The following is a 15,020-nucleotide window of genomic DNA, read 5'->3' on the forward strand; positions in this document are numbered from 1 at the left end:
CTGCGGGCGTGCCGTAAGCGTTAATTAAATTACGTCCTCGTAGAAAGAGCGACAGGGTGGAGAGAGGAGAGAGGAAAGAGAGAGAGAGAGAGAGAGAGGTTCTCTTTAAAACTCACCGACCAGAGTCGGGCGGCCGTCGTTTCGCGAAAAACTGAAGGAACTCGTCCGTCCCGTTTGATGTCCCGTCGGATCACTTCCCACGGGAGGTAAGGAGATGGGGCCTAAATTAAGAAGTTGAAATTTTTCCGACGCCTTCTAATATTTAGAATCCGAGACGTTGCGGATCGGCGCGACGAGATGCGAGATCGCGTATCGTCAAAGAGAATTTTTCGCGCGCGCGGTAGAAGCGTTATACGGCATCATCGATGAGCACGTAGCGTCTTCCCGGGTGTATCGCCACTTTCGAACGTGACGGGAAAAATACTTACATACTTTATACAAGTGAGTACTGGCTTGTCCGTCTATTTCCCTTTACTCCCCTTTCTTGCTCCATCGTTATCTCTCGTTCATATTTTACGGCCGCGCGCCAGTACATCGAGAACACAGTCTCGTGCTCATGGTGGATGCTCGCACAAAGTTTTGCGAAAATATCACAGTATAAAATACAATGCACCAGGCACCAGCAAATTTTCTCGGCATTAAAGTTTACGGTTTTGGTGGAATTTATCGTATATCGTGTCCACATCTTTCTAGCGGAGGCTTCACGATAATTTTTTTCATGATTTTTTTAATTTAATAAAACATTTTTATCCGTTTAAATCAACTTCTAGCCAACTTGTAATTTACTTTATTTTAACGAGATTTGACAATATTTAAGAATTTTATGTAATTCGCAATTTTACAAGTTAATAGTTTTATTATCTATTTACAAAACTCATAAATCTTCTGAAATTAATTTCATTTGATTAGTTCATCGAAATTAACTTAATTTTGAATTTAATTTTTGCTCACACAATTCTTGTTTTTTTATAACTGAAAAAGCTATTGATATTGCATTGAAGAAGCCATTATTGCCTTTAGTACTTCGCGAAAGTGGACGACTTCTAAAACATCTTGCGCGCTTCGACACACAAGCCTGTGTCGGAACTTCTCCTTTTTCCATAGATCCTCTGTGTCTTTGCCCAGCAATTATCGTAACTCTCTTTATCTACCGACGAGTCCCGTCCATTTTCCCTCGATTCAGGACTCGCAGGAGCCCTTTTTTCCCACACCGTGCCGTAGAATCTAGAGCAGTCCCTTCTTAGATAGTAGTGCACCGCTCCCTCGAGAATGACGTTCACGCCGTTTGCTATTGGCCCCGGGGTACACCATGAGGCTAATGTTCCCCCGTAAAGGGAAGGAATCGTCGTTCCTTTCGTCGTAGACGAGCTCGCGCTTCAGGAATTTATTTCACCTCTGTTCGCAGACTTTGTTGGGGTCCGTCTCTCGCCTGGCGCTAATGCCTTGACAAGGGAAACATAATTTAATCAGCAATTGAAACATCAATTGAGTCATTTCGCGATAACGGATTATACTACACCTATACAATTTGTTTGACATATAATACGCAGTAATCAATCAATGAAATCAATTTTATTGAAATTACTTTACAATAATAAATAATAATAAGTGGAATTTTATAATAATATTTGAAGAATTATTTATAAATTAGTATTATTATTAACAGTAAATATTAAATACTAGGTCATAGAAATAATATTATATAGAATCTATTTTAATTGATTGTGTTAAAAAAATACTGTAAAGTATTTCAAAGATAAATGATAATATAGAAAGCAATAAGAGTCACAAGTTTTAAAGTGTAATGATACATTAAATTATTTTTATTATTCTTTTTATATGTATTTTAAAAGTATTTGATATATCAAGGGTAAAGAAAGCCCCTTTTTCTGTTTGTTCAAAATACCGGTTCACAGAGTTACACCTCGGTAACAATCGCTAATTTGATTAGACACTCGTCGCCGTCGCGGCCACGGATACACTCCATTCGCTTCGATGGTTCGTATTCATGTTTCTCTTTGATTCGTCGGTTTGGCGAACGCGTATGCTCAACGGCTCGGAATTAATGCACGTACACGCGAGACGGTTTCGCGAGATGTGCACGTCTCTGCGTTTCGTTCTGTTGCGGCTCGTTGGTAAAACTGCGCTTTATTGAATTAGCTTTTACCTTCAGTTTATACGCATCGTCTGTTAGTGGCAGCTCTGTGTGGCGCTGAGTATTTTAATTTTAGACTACTGAAACTAATGAGGTGTACGTGAATTCAAACGAAGTGGCATAAACTCAATTATTCATATCGTTACGTTTTAGCTTATTTTTCGCAGGAATAACTTGAATGATTCTAGTCATTTTTAGATCTAATAAACTTGCAAAATAAAGAAAAATAATTAAGAAATACGAATGTTCTAAATACAATAATAGAAAATATATATAGCATTTCAAAATTTCCGATTTTTATTTTAATATTGTAATTTTTCTCGACTTTATTGATAAATATTTTAAAGCGTATATTTTAATTTAAATTTATTAGAATATTTATTAATCCAGAACAGATAATATGCGTTTGCACAAAAATCCGATGTTCTGTTCATATTAAACCCACTATAAAGTTATCAGAATGTGTCTATCTCAGCAGAATATATTTTGTTGGAGCAGCTGAACTCTCGGGCGTATTCTCGCAATCTACTGAGCGTCTGAGCGTTCGTTTTCCGAGTCCCTTGAAACGAAGCGTGTGCTCGGGACAAACGAAGATTCGGTTCTCGCTTTTTTTTCATCAATCTAGAATATCGCCACGTCGGTCTTTTCGGTCCGATCGCAGCTGTAAGTCACGATGGTATGGGAATAAGATAGTGCGATGAGGTCTAAACCGGAAGAGAAGGCAGCGTGAAATTGAAAGGGCCTCTAGCTTGAAGACGAAACAGAGATCGAGTGGGGGAGCGGGGTGAGCAAGCGAACGAGCGCGGTAATGAATTCCTGGCACCTTTCGGCGAGAGAACTTCCCTCCCTCCTCTCTTTCTCTCTCATCCGCCGAACGGAAACTCGCTTAAGAGAATGGAAATTCTCGTGGAATCGCGCGATTCCTGAATATTCCGCGAGGTAGGCTCTCAGACTCTTCCTCGAACTACGTCTTGCTTTGAGTACACCGACGCGAGTATTGCACGCCGTTGCATTCGAATCCGTTACACGACTATGCCTTGAAAGTTAGCGTATCCGCTGCTGTTTGGTTATCCCGTATAGCGAGAAATTCTCACAGAACCGAAATAAGAAATCAGTTAGTTATTTCTGTTATATTTTTGATTTTTATTTTATTCTCTCAGTTAAGATTTCTTTTTATAATACTATATTTTACAATTTGTTTTGGCTGGCTTATTTCGCATAATTTTACTAATCTATAAAATTTTCTAGCTCTTTCTTTGATAGCCTCCTAAAATTTAATCGTAAAATTCAATAAATTACAAAAACTTTGAGATCAGTTTGAGGTGATTGACCTCGTAGCTTAGCTCTTTATGTCGCACTTCATGTACTTGAAATATTGAGACATTTATTTTCGTATGCGAGGCATAAGAGGAAACTTCCGAGCTCTTTATGACTCGCTTGCGGCCGATGTATTCAAAGTTACACGACAGCGAGTTTACACCGACAGAATTAAGCAGGTCATCGGACCGTTTCTGCGCACGGCGACCGAACATTTTACGGATGGTTGCATAAAACTCGTGCGAAATGGGGCGGCATACATGGGCGAAAACGGCGACGCGGCGTTACATTTTAGGGGGGCCGTTATTCTGCGTGCAACACGGCCACCGCATCGCCATTTGATGCGCTTTTCCAGTACGTCCTGCAAAGATGGCAAACGTTTTCGTGCAGCCTTACAAATGCATGCGTTCCAAATTTCCAACCGGCATTTCCATTGTTCTAAAATTCTCATACATTGTTAATTCCCTCATTTATCCGAAAAACCTTAATTTCTTAATAATATAACTTGATGGAATATTAATAACAATAAATGTTTACGAATTAGTGGATTATATCATGGATTCCTGCAATTATTTTGACCAGTCTGTAATAATACGAGCTTGATCACTGCGGTAATTGCAGTGTATATCTCGTTAAACAGCGGCTCACTCGTGTTTCGTTGGCAAATCATTATTCTCCTCTCGAATTACAGTCACAACAACCGGGTATGATTGTGAATTCAATTTGGCAGAATTTCTACGGTCATTTTGTTCCATCGTGAGTCTGTGGCCAGAGAATGTTTCCTGCTTTGAGTCGCGAAACGAGAGATCCTTCAGACGTCTTAAGTATCTATCTCGCTCGAGTGCCAATCGTTTTTGAATAGTTTCGACGCTCGTTCAACTTTAATTTAAACTGACCACGTACTAGATCTGGCACACATCGTTTGTTTGTCAGAATTAGGTGTTATCAAGCATTTCCTCTATTTTCCTTTCACAAGAATAAGATAAAACTAGACTAATGCGATAATTGCGTTTTATTTAAGATTGCCAGTTTCAGCACTTGTATTTATCAATAAACTAAATTTTTTAATTTTTGATACGATTAAGATTGATTACATTTGAATAATTTTTAATAGGAAAATAGTTAATTATTGTTTTGTAATTATTTTTAGTAGCTATTAACATAGTAATTGTTATTTTCTATTTTTCTTATAATAACTTTAATTGAGAAAAATATTGCAATGTTAATTTTATTATACCGTTATAACTTGTATCTTTATTAGTTATCTTGAATTCTTTATAAATTGTCTTGAAATCTTCATCATCCAAACATTCCAAAAATTGAAATGGAAAAATAACAGTGCAGGTGTACTCGTGGAAGTTGGAAGTTTTTTTTTGGCACATGCGTTTCGGCGGATTTTCTCGGATACAGCGGAATTTAGCACAGAATCCGTGCTAGTTCGTGCTATATATTTTTCCTTGTTTAACAGTGGCTAAATCCAGGTTGTAAAGTGAATGTATAAAGCGCGAAGGAAATGAAATTTTTTGACAGTATTTCCGTGAGAATAAAAATTATTGAGAAAAAAACACTAGAAAAAAGTGAGAGAGTTAGTTTACAATTTTTTTAAACATTTATTTTTTAATAAATAAACAGGAGCGATTCATTATAATACACGGAGGAAGCTACGAGAGAAAAGATATTCTTTCTCAGAGAATACAAATTTACTTTTTGAAAAAATAACAAAAGAGGATTTATCGCTAAAGCTTCTCGCAAGCCTTATAAAATGCTTTGTAAGAAGAAACTCATTTCGTGAGGTGCTTTATGTTTAAAGCATCGATACTTTCAAAGCATTAGAGTATCGTTCGGCGCAGATGATTCGCGAAATGTTGGGCGGCAAAATGAAGAGTGTGCGCCACTCTCTTCGCTCCCCAATATCGTTCACCTTCTTTTTTCGGAGACGTAAGAGGCGCGTAATATCGTGCAGATTTTCCATTACCTCTTCCGCTTGAGCAATCGCGCTTCTCTATCTTCTACTACGCGAATTCCATTTCTTGCGCGCCCTGAGGCAACCGGGAAAGTGAAAAAATGTTAAATTTCCTATCCTCGTTTGCGTGAAAATCTCCTGAAAATCTCTCTTTTTTTTTTATTGAAGTTCTTTTTCGCGAATATTTTAACAAGTTGCATGTGTTATACGCGTTACAATTATGCTATGATTGTTTGCAATATGATTAACGCGAAAACAGTGATATTTACTTATTGCATATTTGTACAGTTATGTACACAGATATAGTTTCTGCAGCATCACGTTTGTCGTAAATGGATTCGGCGCGTTGAGCGGATCACGACGTCAATGCTACACGCCAACACTATGACTCTCGGTGTCCATTTACATCTTTAGCATTTCTCGCATTACATCAGGAATCCTGGCTCAGAGGATTGCCATCGCGTTAGGATCGATGTCCTCTGACGGGTCCGCCGACGGTGTAGCCTTTGCAACGCATCCCGAGCTCGATAGAAATGCCGTCCGATCTGCGGCTCTGTGTAAATGCGCGTATCGTCCCTGTGTACACACTGTGAACTCTCGAGCGTGGCGGAATACATTCGATCGCGCTCACGCGATAGTCGGCCCCGGCTCTGGTCAGTGAGATCCGTGGAAGCTGAGTAAACAGCCTCCCCGCGAGGGTGCTAACTGTTCCCGCGGGCTCATCGATAAAGCGTGAACGCGGTCAGAGATTATTGAGTATTCGCCGCGAGTCGCGCCAACCGATTTCCGAAACCGAACCGCGATTTCTCTTGTAGCACTTCACCGACGCGGGTTAAGCCTGTGACATGAGATTAATTAAATAGCACAAGCCAGCGTATGCACTGTGGATAATACATTTCAACTAAATTGATTAATTAAACCAAATTTATTTTTACTAGAATGAGAGAAAAAGTCCCGTGTTAAATCTTGTTTTATGAATTATTACTGGATTTTATATTTCATGATTTTACAAATGTTTTTATTTCTCTAAACGAGAAACAAAATGTAAATTGATATTTTATTATTTAATATTCAATTTGTGTATTATATTTATATTAAAACTGTGTATACGAAGCTTTTGCATTTTTATGAATTCATTCACGGTGTTTATCTTTTATTTTCAATTTTTTGTTTCTGAAAGAATAGATATTGTCAGCTTCAAACTTTTTACAAGATCATCTAAGAGTTTTAGATTTAATCAGCTTTTCTTGTGATCGCACTCATGTATTTACTTTTAAGAAAATACGCTGAGAGAAAATTCAACATTAAGATTCACGATATCGATCCAGGACTTAGTGTCGCTAACAGTAAGTGTTCTATTCGAGGGTACGCGACTGGATACTAAGCAATTTGAATAAACAGTATGCGGCGCCGAGACGTCCCCATTAGATGTCGATATTCTCTGAAGAGTAGGGACGGTAGGCAACAAGGGTTGCCACTGGAAAGCATTGAGAGAGAAGTACGGAGAATACGTGGCTGTGAGACGCAAATTACAGAAGACGAGCTATGGAACAAAGGACGTGAACTAGAAAGCGAACACGGGATAAGATTCACTCGGACGTTCGTATTACATTTACCGCGTTTGACGATCGATCGTTCGATACAGGGTGTCTCGAAAGTGCGGAAATCGATTTTAAACATTATGATGATTTAACAAACTTGATATAATCAACGACAGAGAAAATACTTAATTTACAAATAAAAACCTTTAGTTAATGCTCAAAATTACGAACACTAAAAATTAAAAAAACTAAAATTTTATTTTATATCTAATTATTAAAATATTTTTGTGGATAAAAATTTGCCGCAATAAAGATATGTATATGCAGCGAAATTTTCATTAAAGGAAAATTATTTAAATCGATCGAAGTATGCATGTGTGTTGCGCTTTTTTTCATCGCGCACATAAGTAGAATAGATGTAAGCAATTAAGCGGATTGCTACTTTTTTTTCGAGTATACTGCAGATTGAACGCCATTCAGGATCGGGCGAATCCGATTAAATCTTATAGCTTCTCGCGCCTCCTCCCCTCCCGTTAGAAAAGGGCGCGCACGTTTCATTACGCCGCTCCGACGCTGGATAATGCAAATAAGTCGAAAGCGGTATTACCGCGGCTCCAGGCGTTGTCCGAAGCAACAAATTAAAACAACGAGACAGCGCGCGATGTGGGAGCCAGGAGCGCACAAGATTTAAGGCAGTTGCGACATCCGATTCGCTTGCGCTCCGCGCGCAGTCGACCACCGCATTTAATATTCCCTCAAATTTCGTTTCATTCTTTATGTTCCGCATGCTGGATGCTGCGACATTTTTATAGATTTAAGAGGAAATTGCATGAAATGTTGGCAGCAGATCACGTTACTGTAATATGTCGAACTATAAGTTATTATGTTTCTTCTAAATTCGCGTGAACGTAGGACGAAGAAAAATAGCAGGAAGAATTATGCACTTAAAACGACGCTGTAGTTCAAGATATCCTATATTTTGTTTGAATTTACATATGATGAAAACTGCTCGTTCGCGAGTATAAAATATTACATTTCTCGAATTTTTCTCTTATTCAACAGAAATAATAATTTGACTTTTCGTCAAATTATTCGAATTAACTTTTTTTTATTTAATTATTTTTTATAAATTCTCTTTCTTTTTATTGATTATTGCGTCGAATAAATATAGATGTTTTTTTTTTTTATTAAATACATAATTCTCCAATATAATTTCATAAATATCCATATTAAACAGGATTAAGCATCAGTGATACCGAATGCTTGAGAGAAAATAATAAATCAGACGGGGGAAACGGGTGGAGAAACAATCGGGAAATGTTAAGGGAAAATTTTACGAGCCATAAAAATTAACGTTACACCATGTGCTTATAACGGAACTTGCCGGCCGCAAGGCGATTCTTCGCGAGAGTTACGACTCTCATTCGGTATCTAACATAGATTTTACTTTGTATAAAATTATCGCAAAACGCGATTAATTAATTGACGAATATTTATAGGAATTTCTGGCTGTAAAATCGAGAAGAAAGAATATATTAACATAAATAATCATTAAGAGATTTTTAAAATCAAAGATTAAAAGACAATTTTTATTCCGAAAATATTTGTTCTCTAAATATTTCTCTGCTTATATAAAACTGTAATGCAAGATCAATGAAAATAGGTTTCTTGTGTGAGACTAACCATTTATCGACGTGTTAAGCACCGATTATCCGATATAATCGATTCTGCGCGCGTTTCACCCAACTACCGAAATTTCCGGTGCTTGCTCCAGATATACGAGTTATAGACTTCATAATTAATGCCGTCCCCGACAGCCGCGCGTTTCGAGGCGCAACACACAGGCGGATGCGCGTCGTGCGCGGAATCGGTGTATCGGCAAGGAAACTTCGGCGTGGAGAAGTTCTTCGACTCGAGCCGCAACTAAGTCAGGCCGATAATACAGCGGTGCGATGCGTAGAATACAAACAGCGCGGTAACAATGATGGACTGAGACATCTTTAGCACCTAAGAAGCGATAAATCTGACTCCGATAAATCGAGAAATTATTTAAATTAATTAAATTAAGCACAGAACCGAACCGAAAACTGAAAGAAAATTATAAATTTAAGGAGAAAAAGGCAAACGAGTAGAATTAATTTAAAATCTTATAAGTCCCGAACATTCTGAACTTACAAACTTTCTTAATACCTTTCAAAAGTTAGTCGAATTGTTCTCAAACTGGTTACAATATTTTTTTTTAATTCTCTTTTATTCAATTTATTCAATTTATTTTTTATTTTGAGGATCCTTTAAATATAAAGTCCAATTGTTTAAATATAGGTACAGCACAATCCATTGCCAGAGACAAGAACAAAGGCGTGATGTTATTCGTGGATGAAGGAAGCGGGTAGGTGTTAGAAAGGGTGGCGATTGAAGAACCACGAAACTCGACTGCGAAAAGGATGAAGTGCGGAGAGAGAGAGAGAGAGAGAGAGGGAGGGAGAGAGAGAGAGAGAGAGAGAGAGAATAGCTGAGAGTGAGACTCGCGAAGGCAGACGGAGAACTGTCAGCAAACTGCATTTACCATTGTTACTTCAAAGACGCGCTCGGCATTGTGCCTTCCGCCTAGCCTAACTTTCCTTAACGATCCTGCGGGCCCGCGCCATGTTTTCCCTAAATACGACGAAACTCGGAGATAAGTCGAAACCAGTTAAGGCATCACGTGAACCTCTCCCTCCCTCGTCCTCAATCCATCTCCAACCCATCCCCTACCTCGCCAGGGCAGGAATCGTTTAATCTCGGCGAAAGGAAGCAGCACGAAGAGTTTGCTAACTCCTCGACTGTCCGGGATACCCAATTCGCGCTCCTTCACTATGATCTTTGAGCACTTTATCGCCCCGTGAAACAACGCGTGAGCTTGACCCAGTGTATTTAACTGAGAAGACGAAACTTTAAGAGATGCGTTAAAACGCGGCTTTCTAACTCTCGTTGTTGTTCCCGAAGACATACTATTGTTATCTAGTGAAGCCGTTCTAAGGAAGTTGAGTTAAAGTTCGGTAAGTGTGTGCTTGAGCTCGAAACACCACTTTCACATATTTTACAATAAACGACAGAATATTGAGTTAAACTTGTATAAAAAAATTCTGATCGCAAAGAATAGATCTTTGTAAAATGTGAGACGTTTATCCGTGAATAAAATATGTCCGTTGCCGATACATTTGATGTCGACGCGATAAATAATGATGATCCGGCCAAATTGCGTAACTTTAACATTGAACAAACCAAACGTGGAATTAAGTGCAAGCTTCGTGGAAATTAGCGGAATCGCTGGGATTCGCCGCCGCTTGCGATCCGTGCCGTTTATTTCCAGTCGTAACTTCCGACGCGAAAGTTTTGCAGCGAGTACGTCGTTAAATTAAACGCCTGTACGCTCGGCCCACGCATAATGGCGGGCGTTCGATGGAAATCGCCCGTGAGATAGCCTACGCGCCCTACATCGGTACTACCGCAATTTCGCTCGCGTAACGAAGATGGAGTTAGGAACTGTTATTGTTTCTCATATCATAGGAATCGTAAAACTTCTCGCTTGCGCTTTTCGCAAATATTAAATAAATTTGTGAAGTGCACATCCCAGCGGTCTTTCTCGAAAAATTTGCTTTTTATTCGCATTCCTTTCTACTTTGCGCTCACCGCGCTTCTGCCGCTCATGGTTGCGGCATGATGCACATTCAGCAGAAGGGATTGATACGAATTCCTTTCGCGAGGAGATTTTACCGGGATACAGCGAACTTTATTATGTTTTACGCCATCCCCGTTTTCCTTTGCCCTTTCCGCGAACGTTACCTTCCCCGTATTCGCGCGCGTGTGTGGGTACACTTTGATGCTATTTCTCTGATTTACAGTGGGAAACGGACCTTTCACGAACCTTGGTTCTCCGTGCCGGTTTAAGCAAAAAGAGGATACTTCGTCCCTTCGTAACGGCTAGTCGGATTACGCCATATCGTTTTGTAGGTGATTACAAAGATTACCTCGACTATATTTTTTTACACGGTCGTATAGGCAAATCAATTTACGTTCCCTGCAGAATTACGCTTCTCTATAGATATGAGCGAAAAAATAGACGCAAAAAGAAATGGGCCATCTTTGAGTGGAGTAAAAAAAAGACGAGTGGTCCGCGAACTTTCAAACTCGACCAAAAGCGTATTTGAAGTTTTCTGTAGGGAAGTAGCGTATACGGCAAACGTATTTGAATAGCGTAATGCATTTGGCTCTGCAGAAGGGTCCGTCCTTCTTTGAATAAGCAAGAAACTCCAAAATAGGTTTAACGTAAAACGACTTGTAAATATTTTGGAAATGCAACTTTATTATTTAAGTTGCATTTTCTAATATCTTTGATAAATAATTTTGTTTTCGGACAAGAAACATTTGCAAAGTGCTGTTAATCAGGAGATTTTTGCAATTCAAACTGTTTAAATTGTCCTCATACGTGTAATTAAAGATGTAAGACACTCAAGCGGTGTTGCACGTAATGCGAAAAAAGGTGGTTAATTGTCCCAGTTGAGTGGATGGTGAGATTCTCGAAACTTGGCACGCGAACGTGCCAGGTCGGCGCGACGTTACAAGGATGACGATGTAATGGCGCTACATTACGCGCCGCCGCCCTTTCGTCGCGCGATTTCGCGCACGGAGGGCGCGCGTTTAGAATTCGGCGCGCGGCGCGTGCGATATTATCCAAGAGAGACAATTAAATTAGCCACCGCCATTGAAATTGAATTATTTCGAGCTGGCAATGTAGAGCCGTGCGCTTGTTCGACCGCATACAAAGTGGTGAGATTTCGGAGACGGTGTCGACACGTCCGATCAACGTCCGCGTTAATTAGACGGCCGACGATGCGACGGCCGATAATTATGTGACGCCTCTTTAACGAGAATCGTTCGGGCGTCCTTTTGTTCCGCGTTGAGCTGTTCCGCATCAGACAATTCTCGTAGGAAATTATGTTGGCGTGAAAGTCTTCCCTTTCCTCATCGATCTGATGGATGTCGATTGTTTGAGAAGACGCGTAGACTTAACGATGGTAAATTGATGAAAATGAAAATTTGAAAATATTTTGTTATATGCTTTCAACAGTATTAGTACTAAAAATTTGTGGAACGCTCCATTCTGCTTTTTTCAAACGCTAATTTTCGTTTAATAAATTTTAGAAACTATATAGCAAATTTGAAATATTAAAAATTTCAGAATTTATAATTGAAAAGTATTTATTTGAAATATTTTTAGCTATTCTTTTCGTACTGATTATACTAAATATATATGATAACGTGTTTCGTATTTTTTACGAATTTCGTATACGGATTTCTCTCAACAAAAAGAGCGATTTAAAACCTTCACATCGGCATTAAATAATCCCCCCGCTTGTCTGACGACCTGTGTACAGGCGAAATAAGGTTCGCGCACCATGTCGCCGATCTAAATTGCAAAACGGAGATTCCACCCTCTTGATCGAAAGAGAGTCTCTATTCGCGCGCAAACCCCCGACACAAAAGAGATTGAACGTGATTTATCGGGCACAGAGCGACTTTCCGTGCGCGCGCGCGCGTGTGTAGGCGTCGTGCCGCCGCTCGTTCGTGCCGATAAGTTTTGCAATATGGCGAGCAATTTCATAATATCTCACTAACTGATCCCTATCGTACAACCGTGTTGCGAAGCGCTTCCATCTCGTACTTGGACAGTTCAATTACCGTGCTGGATGCTATACAACCGCCTCCTCGCGCTCTTCAGACCGCGGAGAACATTTTCCTCGTACTAACTATACCGAAGAGTTTCATGGGGTAATCGCCCTTTTCGTTCATCTCGCAGCGAGATGTATAGATAAATAATAAATGTGCTCTCTGGCTTATCCGCATAAGCCTTTCATCTACGGATTCTGGCAGCAGATTGTAGTAGATTTTCCTTTAGTCATAATTCGATGAAGCATTTTTTCATATCTTTATTTTAACATTTAAATATAAAAATCATATATATCAAAAATTTCAATGTATAGTTAGTGTTAAAAAAATAGTAAATTATTAATTTAAATATTTAAAAATTTATTATTTTGATTGAAATTCAGATTTGCAAATTATGTATTTTTTGGAAATATTAAAAATTTTTAAATATTATTATAATTTTATAATTGTGATTCCTATAGTTAGGAAATTATTTCAGGAATTGCGTGACACAAATAGAATAATCTAAACTGTCGAAAGAATGATTAAGATTGTGTTGTAGTTATCTCTCAATTAACTACGTTTAAAAGCCGTTCTGGTTTCAGATTTTTTACAACCGTGAGATTGAGATTCTTCTTTAGTTCTGTACAAAGTACGGGCACGGCTTTCTATGTCTTAAATTGCGGCTTATCTCGGGACGATTGCGTAGTAATAATTATAATTCACGCGAACGGGGGGTACGTCGCGTTAAGATCCCATTACGGATTTAACGACGATCTTATCAGCACCGTATACTAGGTGACGCAGGAAATTTAACCGCAAATCTACCTCTCGAAATCGTCCTCGATTTTCGCTCGCAACATCGCTCGAAATTGTTGTGCACAGAAATTTAAATAATTGCAACCTAATAATTTTTTATATTTTTCTACAAAAACTACATTATTAAACATTTCATTTAAAAGTCTACCATTCTTTGATACTTTATTTTAATTATATTATAGAGATATAAAATTCTTTTTGGCAAAACAATTTATAAAAATGTAAAGAATTAATAAAATGCTATTCTTTATTTTGCATTTTAAAGCAATTGAATTGTCAGTCATCTAGAGTAGTTTTTCAATCAAATGTAGAATTTTAACTAAATATAATAAAATCGTGTTTCCAATTTTATAAATTTTTACTAAAAACCTGAAAACATGACTTTAAGTGTCTGAAAGTTGTTCACATTAATATCTCTCCATTCGGAAGCACTACGTAAAACCGATATAACATCGTACTTTCCGAAACAGGCATTCTTCTCCGTCTTGCTCGACTCGCACTAACATTGTGCGCAAAGTCGTAATCCATTATTGCCGACGTGAGTCGTAACCACTGCTATTCGTCTACGTAAATCCGAAAGAATGGTCGGAGCTGCGACATTAGACACGCTCGTATGCCGACGGCGACTTTTTCCGAAACGAACATGGAACGTTTCCCATTATCGCAATGGATTCGAGAAAGGCGCGTATATCGGCCTCGTATGCAAAGTTCCTCCCCGACGAAATTCGGGAGGGGGACTGTTATGCAGATTTCACATCCACCGTTTCCATCCCTTCCCTGGGACGGATTTATGTTTTCAGTATTGCGCGCTGAATCGCTGATTTACGGTGTATACGGCACCGCGTACGTACGTTTAATCTATAATCCAATTTGCTTTTCGTCACCGCGACGGGACGTCCGAACGATTAGAGGCGCGCGACGTGATCGGAATGCTTTTTTCTCGCGTACTTTATGCGCGTTTTTAAGCGCTCCTCTCATCAATTTCGTCGATTTTGAAGTGTTTTTACCAACGCCGTATGTAGGTCACAGCGATTAATATCGAAGATTGGCTACAAGACACGCGCATTAAAAATCGACTTTCTTTTTAATCAATCATTATCGAGTTACGTAATTGCGCATTGCCTGTTGCAATGTGAGATTCATTGACGACGTTTTACATAAACTACCCGCTCTAATATAAGCGATCGATCAATATTTCGTTTTACGTGTATTCTTACACTCTCATATTTGTTCTTTCTGGTTCTTATTCGCTGATCGGGAGATGAATTCTCCGACACTAAGTTAATTTCAATTTGTTTTAAGAAGAAAGAAAAGGCGATATTAATAAGGGAAGTAGCAGCAGGTGGCAACGTCACGTGTCCCCGTTCGTTAAGTCAATATCGGACTTTTGCCGGATAAAGCCGGCGGTCCTTTATCCTCAATTGCAAGTCGTCTCTCTCTCTCTCTCTCTTCTCAACAAGTTCTCTCATACTTGGTGGTAACTTTTGGAGAATTTTACGTCGTCGTCGGACGCCGACTGTTTCGCGACCGATCGAAA

The 15,020-nt window shown here is 39.0% G+C and overlaps 2 protein-coding genes across 2 annotated transcripts in view; one reads left to right on the forward strand and one right to left on the reverse strand.

Annotated features, from left to right (window-relative positions):
• Nucleotides 1-15,020, reverse strand: part of LOC105668201 (uncharacterized) — a 71,405-nt gene that overhangs the window by 10,710 nt on the left and 45,675 nt on the right. The window lies entirely within an intron of this gene.
• LOC105670189 (UPAR/Ly6 domain-containing protein crok) overlaps nt 1-15,020 on the forward strand; it is a 123,926-nt gene that overhangs the window by 3,653 nt on the left and 105,253 nt on the right. The window lies entirely within an intron of this gene.

Source organism: Linepithema humile, chromosome 7, assembly GCF_040581485.1.
Source record: "Linepithema humile isolate Giens D197 chromosome 7, Lhum_UNIL_v1.0, whole genome shotgun sequence".
Classification (NCBI taxonomy): Eukaryota; Metazoa; Arthropoda; class Insecta; order Hymenoptera; family Formicidae; genus Linepithema; species Linepithema humile.